This window comes from Lepisosteus oculatus, chromosome 16 (assembly GCF_040954835.1).
Source record: "Lepisosteus oculatus isolate fLepOcu1 chromosome 16, fLepOcu1.hap2, whole genome shotgun sequence".
NCBI classification, from domain to species: domain Eukaryota; kingdom Metazoa; phylum Chordata; class Actinopteri; order Semionotiformes; family Lepisosteidae; genus Lepisosteus; species Lepisosteus oculatus.
Window position 1 is genome coordinate 20,539,773 of NC_090711.1, and position 7,855 is coordinate 20,547,627.

Below are 7,855 nucleotides of genomic sequence, written 5' to 3' on the forward strand. Positions count from 1 at the left end.
GCAAGGGGCAACGCTCTCTCTCGGGAGGGACGGGGACACATGCATGCACACACACGCCTGCGTGGAGGGAAAACGCCTGGCTGTTGAAAGGGGCCCGCTTGCAAGGACAGACACGCACACACGCCATGCCTGCCTCCCTGGAAAAAGGATGAGAAAACTAAGTCTTTTGGAGAGAAAACGCATGGGAGCCAAAAAGGGGGCTGGCCTGCTTGCCGAGAATGTTGAGATGCGGGAAAGTGCACAGAGGGAGAACGGGAATGGAAACGGAGACAGGGAGGGGGAGAGAGACATAGAGACACACAGATGGACGGGAGACGAGACCGGAGCAGAAGGAGCTCCAGTCCACCTTGCTTGCTTGCTTGCTAGCTATGTCTGTCTTTTCACCGCTGAAAGAAGGTAGTGCACCGTTCCCGGAGGCACTGCAATACCGGGCCGATGCGTGGAGAGGACGGAGCAAGCTCCTGATCCAGCTCCTTGTTCCAAAAATCCGTTTAATATGTGGTCCCCCGATGGGGGACGTATCAGATATTAAACTGATAAGCACAGATACTTTTATTACAATAATGCAAAATTCCAAAATTTAAATCCTAAACACACCATTAATACAACGTAAACAACACCCCTCAATCATACATCAATAGGCATCCGACCAGCGCTCCTAAGCCAATACATGCAATTTCCATAATCCCTCCCCTTATTCAAATTAGGAACCCTCCCTTTCCTCCCTTTTTATAAAACAATAGTACAAATTACGTGTTCAAGTCATACCGTTCAAATCAACCGTACACCGAAAACAACCCTTTCCATTTTTCCCTGGCTGCAGAAAAACCCCACGGTGCAATATCCCTTCTGGATTCTGCCATATATATCACTTTTGACTCTCCCAAACACTTCCATACTTGTGACATTTACATTGTGTTTGACCAGGTCATCCCTTGAAGACCAGATATAATACTTTATAATGCTAATTACAACCCAGAGCATGAAATTTGCGCCCCATTTCTGGGCCCGTGGTATTCCCCTCATGATCAGTGCAAAGGTGAGGACAAAATCCTTTGTGGCTGAAAAACACAAGGGGGCGCAATGACTCCACATGCTCCTCGCAAACCTGCACTCCCAGAAGGCATGCTTGATAGACGCAACCTCCCTGCACTCCTGTCTGGGGCACAAGGGCTGTCTTGACAGACCGTGCCTACACATGGTCTGACCGCCAATCTGCCACACACTCCCACCCAATTTAAATCTTTGTCTGTTGTAGAGCCCCTTAGGCTGAATCCTTGCCCACACCTCAGCTGACACGCCAATCACTGCCTGCCCATCCACCTGCCTGATCATTGCATACATGTGTTTATGATCTAAAGCGACCTTCTCTTTCCTGAACTTGTGATGCTTTTTAATCCATGCAACCGCGTGCTTATAATGTCCTGGGAGCTTTTCAGCTTTTGGGGTGACATTAGTCCACTTCACCAAATGTCTCATTGTATGAGACAACCACAACAGGAAGAAAAACTGGCATGGATGAGATGCGGGAGTGTGTAACAAAGTGCATAAACGGGAAATAAAGACAGCCCAGCTTCAGGGGGATATCCGGAACCCCCCTGCAGCTCTCCTCTACTGCCCTGTATATGTCAATCCTTTTAACGTATTCATATTTGCCATTCCAAATAAAAACAAAAACAGCTCTCATGACCTCCGTAGAAAGCGACTGGCATAGGGAAAACTTCGGCTAAATATAACAGAAGTGGTAGGATATCCACTTTAACTACCAATACCTTCCCTACAAAGGAGAGAGGTCTCGGTCTCCACATGCCTAATTTCTGGTGCACCATCCAAAGTTTAACCTCCCAATTTATCACTGCAGAGTCTGTCTGAAACAAAATTCCTAACACCTTGACCGGCCCTTCCACAACTGGAAGGCTGCCAACCACATCCTTCCGGTCTTTCCATATGCCGAAATATTTGATTGTACATTTATCGACGTTTAAAAAGGCCCCTGTCCCCACCGTAAAATCCTGAAAAAATGATAAAATTCTGTACAGACTAAGATCAGAACTTAAAAACAAGGTTATGTCGTCCGCATAGGCGGCGACTTTTATCCTCTGTCTGCCACTTGCCGGAAGTAAGATACCCTCAACTAAACTATCTTTTCTGATCCTCTTCAGCAGGGGTTTGACATAAAACATATAGCAGGGGAGACAGGGGACAACCCTGCCTCACACCGCGCTGAACTAAAAAGCTTTCCCCTATAATACCGTTCACGCAAACACAGGACACGGCATCTTTATACAGAGCCTGTAACCATCCAATGAAGACCTTACCGCACCCCATCCATCTCAAGGCCTCCCATAGGAAGCCATGGTGGACCCTGTCGAAGGATTTATTTTGATCGAGATTAACCAACATGAGGGGGATGCCTCTATCCTCCACCCACTCTGCTACATCCCGAATTAACTGTAAATACCAGCTGATTTTTCGGCCCTCAACCCCACATGTTTGGTCCACACCCACCATGTCCCTCATAAAATACCTCAAACGCCGGCCTAGTACTCGGGCAAGTATCTTGCAATCACAACATAATAATTGGATGGGTCTCCAATTACCAAGATTACTTCGGTCGCCCTTCTTATGAATTAAAGTAATAACACCTCTCTTCATAGTGGAACCTAACCCTTTCCCGGCAAGAATTTTATTACAGTCATCCAACAGAAGAGGTTCCAGCTGCTCCCAAAAAGTTTGATAAAATTCAATAGGGAGGCCATCCACCCCCGGGACACTACCTCTTCTCAAGCCCATATTTGCAACTATGAGGAATCCAGTCCTGGAATCAAAATGCTGTCAATAGCTGAACCTTCCTCAATACTTTCACCCTCTGGAGATGTAAATCCTATGGGAGTAACCGATTTTTCTATTTTTAAGAACTTTATTTTCCTTTCACAAAAAAAATACAGGGCATCACAAATTAAAAAGCTTTACATTAATATACATACTTAAAACAGTATATATGATCACATACTGTCCTATGCCCTCTATTTCCCACAGATTTTCAGCTTCCTCCCTCCCTTCTCTCCACAGATCTCTGAGGCAATAGTTCTCTCGGGTGATGAACAGGGCCAAGTTACTTGCTGCCTTGACAGGGACCTCGATGCCTTTGAGCACCCCCATGTTACTCACTCTCCACAGTGCGTCTTTCCCACTGTTCACCACGGCCCAGATCCTGTCAAACACATCAGGAGGAAGTTTGACAGGAGAGATGCCATATATAACGAAGCAGCGGTCAGGGAAAATTGGGGCGAGAGAAGTACAAGAAAGTTCGTACCGGTAAGCACCGGTGGACGACACTCCAGGCTAAATCTCTCTGAATGTTGCACAGAAACTTAGAGGATGTGTGTTTCCACACCTTCCTTGTTTGGGCTGATGTTAAAATGCCCACAGGGGTCTGCCTATTGTTCTGGGGTGCAACGAAATCTTCCAGTTTTTGGACGCTGACATCTCGGACGGGAATATGGCCAATTGGGTGAGATCTTAGAAAACTTTTAACTGTCCCATAAATTGCAGGGCATGTGTCAGAGAGTGGGACATCCAGCTTGGGTCTGACACCCCTCACTCTGAACACCTCCCTACCTACCCAGAGCCTGGAAAAATAAGTACAGGTACGCACTTCAGGTGCTGTTGCAAAGCCTCTCGGCACAGAGGCAAGGAAAATGCACAGCAGCTTCATAGCAATTTCTGGGACAGACTTCCCCTCTGAGGGTAGCGGCCTGTACATTATTTCCCTTCTCTTTCCTGCTTCCCACCCCATAGAAATTGAAACATCAATCTCCTCAGCACCGCCGCAACACGGTGTGGGATTAGGAAGGTAGAAGCCAGAAAATTCAAGAACGGCAAGAGCTCGGCTTTGATGACGAGCACCTTCCCCGTCTTGGTTTGCTCTCGGTCCTTTCATTGCATCAGTTTTTTGTTTAAGATTGGCAATTTGTTCTGCCAATTTACTGTTCCCATCTCTTCTCCAAAATACGCCCCCAGGACCTTAATTCTCTTCTCTTGCAGCCTGAGATCATGTCCTTCTTTTAGCTCCCTCCAGTTCTGATAAAAAATCTCTCTCTTAGATTTGTTAATTTTTGCAGAGGAAGCCATAGGGAACCGATAACAGCACTGCAGAGCTCTGCTAATGGAGGCATTGTCAGAGAGGAGCAGGGTGGCGTCATCCATGTATAGAGATGTCTTTACCTCTCCTCCCCCACTTCCAGGCACTCCATAGCCAAAATGAATAACAAGGGAGATAATGGGCAGCTCTGCCTCACCCCGGAACAGACTTCAAAGGGGTGTGATCTATTGCCATTAACCATTACTCTGCTGTTGCTACCTGTCCAGCAGGTTAATCCACTTTCTCATGATGGGGCCAAACTTCATGTGCTCAAATACTGATGTTAAGTACCGCCAGTTTAGGCGGTCAAAGGCTTTTTCTAGGTCTACACCTAGTTCCACTCTACACCATAAAGCCTGATGATCTGAAAAGAAGACAGGCTGAAGAGTGACCCCAACAACTTTCACTCTCTGAGACAAAGCAATAGTCAATTATGGAGCTGCTATTCCTCCCTGACCATGTATATCCTGCTGTTGTGGGATATATACATCTATGTGTCTGAGAGTTTCAAGTCTTGAACTCAGTTTTGCAGGGCCAGTGAGCTGGAATCCAATTTTATCATAGAGCTAGACTGCCTGTGTGCTCTAAGATACAATTAAAATCCCCTCCCACTATCACGTCTGTGCTACATAACAATAGGGGCGGGAGTGCCTTGAGTAGCTCCACCCTTCCTCCCACGTCAGTAGGACAATACACATTGATTAGACGCAGGTTAACGGTCCCACATTCAACATCCACACACAGCAACGTGCCATCTATGACCCTCTGAATACTATTCAATTTGAATGCCCGTCCTTTGAAAAGAATGGCCACGCCAGAGGCTCTGCTGTTATTGTCCCCTGACCAAACAGAAGGCCCTTTATCCCACCTATTTTCAAAGCTTTTATACCTCTCTTGATAGGCTAAAGCACACTCCTGCAACATCAACACATCTCCCTCTCTCTGCTGGAGGTAATCAAAGACAGACTAGCATTAAACTCTGTCATTGATACCTCTGGTGTTAAAAGAAATTGTTTAGAGCCATATTACATAAGAAAGTGGAACCAGTCTTTACAAAACACATTTCTCTTCTGTCTCACCTGTTACCTTCTTCTTTTTCTTTTTCTTCTTACCAATTTCCTGCCAGCCATCCTCTGAATGAGCCTTCATCAGGGTGGCAGCAGTTAAAGCGTTCACGGAGTCCATTTCAAGGAAGGGGGGTAGAGGGAGTGGTGGAGGGGTTCCAGCTGTCCCCATTGCCATTCTCTCCTTCCTCCTCACTCGGGGAGAAAACAGTCATTTTTCCTTTTCCTTAAGTCCAGTTCCTGGGAGCACTGAGCGGGAAGGGTTGCAGCCGATGCACCAGTCTCCTCTTCCCCCTCACCCACCAGCTGCTGCAGATCCTCCGTGATGGACAGGATGGAGGAGAGGAGGGCATCTGTAGCACTTGCAGAGTCTGAGAAAAGCAGCTCCGCTGAATCCTGGGTATCCTCGCTGGGCCCGCTCCACCGGGGGGCCCCACACTGGCCCTCGTTCTGAGGAGCAGGAGTGGGGGAGGGGTCCTCGCTGTTCTCGGGGGTTTTCAAACTCTCGTGCTTGTCTGGTGCAGTCTGCGGTTGTGGGGGGGTAGTGGATTTCTCTTCCACCGGCCCCGGAGCCACAGCAGGACTGATCCTGTCTGGAGGCTGAGAGTCTTTGTCCAACAAGGGTTCTTTGTTTTGCTTTGGCTTTTCAGACCAGTTTGGCTGAAACCAGCACTGACTCGTCCTTTCTCATATTGAGTTTGGCATAGGCGTGAGGGCAGTTCTTAAAAAAGTGTCCTTCCGAGCCACATAAATTGCACTTTGGCAGCATTGAACAGTCAGAGGCTAAATGTCCCTGTTTGCCACAGGTCTTGCAGCATTTCACAGTGCAGGGTGATGCCAGATGTCCCACAGCACCAACACACCTTTGATTGTCCCACATAAAAAACATAGCCATTGCAGGCGCCAAGCCGGATTGTAGAGGGCAGGTGCCTTAAGCCTCCATTTACGTTGTCCGGTAGCAAGGGAACCTCGCATTTCCTTGCTCCTGTTTTTATACCGTCAGCATCTCTAACCTCCATGGTTCCATGGTGGACGGTGCAGTACTGGTTAAGCCAGGTGTGAATGTCCTCCGTCTTTGCTGGTTCCGAGAACATAACAACATGCACCGTTTTCCTCTCTCTCTGTGTCAGAGGCTGCAAGTTGATCTTCTCAAGCGCAGGAACTTTCCCTCTTTTTGCCTCAAACACATCCACACATTGTTCAAACAGAGGATAGGTAGCAAATACAACCTCAAATGCTTTCTGACCTGGGAGAGCGAAGATGAAATCCAGATGCCGAGATTCAAAAGCTCAAAACGTACAGCATTCTTGCGGGATCCAAAGGTTGCCATTTCGTAAACTGCAAAACAAACACTGCTTCCACAAAACAAGAAAACAAGCCAACTACTCCACCTACAGGCTGATCAAGGTATCTCCCCTGCCAGGTAAGTATGAGTTGTACAAGCCCCTGCAAGCGGCCCGCACCCACAGCACAAATCGCACAGCCTAGGCCAGCTCCTCGCCCCGCTTCCTGCTGGGCCCACTCTTTCGCACACTCACACGCCACACTGATAAGAACAGATTTTTTTGTTTGTTTTTTATTATCAAAAAGGTAACAAAAGATACAAGGTCACAGACAACTTTGTCGTTTACAAAATAAACATATCAAAATGCAAGACAAAAAATTAAAGCGACAACACAAAATGATCACAAAATATGACTACAAAAATACAGAAACCCACAATTAAATATCTGACAATACTTTCCACTTTTCTTTTTCTGCATGGTAACTCCACTTTCTTTTTCAGCTGCCACCATGCATCGGACATCCCATACTATCTTATTCCATACCCCCCCCACGTCACACGTCACTCCCTTCTTTACTAACAAATTTCTCATTGCACATAATTCCAGTTTGACAAAGCTTATTAGGCACCATAACAAAAAACAATTTCCTTTTTTCTCCCACTCTTCCTTACACCAAACATAATTGTTGCAAGATTAACCGTAAAAGAACTTTCTATAGCCCCAAACACAAGTTGACTCTTCCCCCACACCCACTGCGCAAAATTAAAAAAACAAAAGACATGTTCAATGGTTTCCTCAGAATGACAGTCAGTCCGAGGGCACCTGGCTTGCCTGGTCGGTTTATTTGTATAAGACTGCCCTCGCCGGAAGTCTCTTCCATGCCGTCAACCGGTTGAGGTCCAAACAGTCCAGCTGCAAGCCCTTGGGCTGCACTCTCTCCCAGACCTTGTTCGCGACATCCCCCACAACCCTGGCTTCTCCCCTCTTCATTAAGGCATAATAGAGTGCCCTGTGGTTCAGCAGTGTCGCCTCATCCACTGTCCCCAGATGTTTCTTTGTCTAGGACACTGCATGCCTGTAGTGCCAGGGTAGGTCTTCGCTGTGAGGGACGTCGTTTTTCCAACTGGTAAGGCCACGCATGCTGTTCATAAACCAGAAACTCACAAAAAATTGTGAATTATGCAGCATCGGCTGTTTCAAAACATTGCATAAACCTGACACAAATATACAGTTCAACTTGAGTAGTATGTTCGGTACTGATCTACCCCCTTTCTCCATTGATCTACACGTTTTATGTATTCATATTTTTTATTCAATAAGAAGCCAAAGACTTCTCTGACTAAGTATCTATTGTATCTAAC

At 46.8% G+C, this 7,855-nt stretch overlaps 1 pseudogene; it reads right to left on the bottom strand.

Annotated features, from left to right (window-relative positions):
- Nucleotides 1-394: 394 nt before the first annotated feature.
- Nucleotides 395-572, bottom strand: LOC138223377 (U2 spliceosomal RNA; annotated as a pseudogene).
- Between the last annotated feature and the right edge of the window lie 7,283 nt (nt 573-7,855).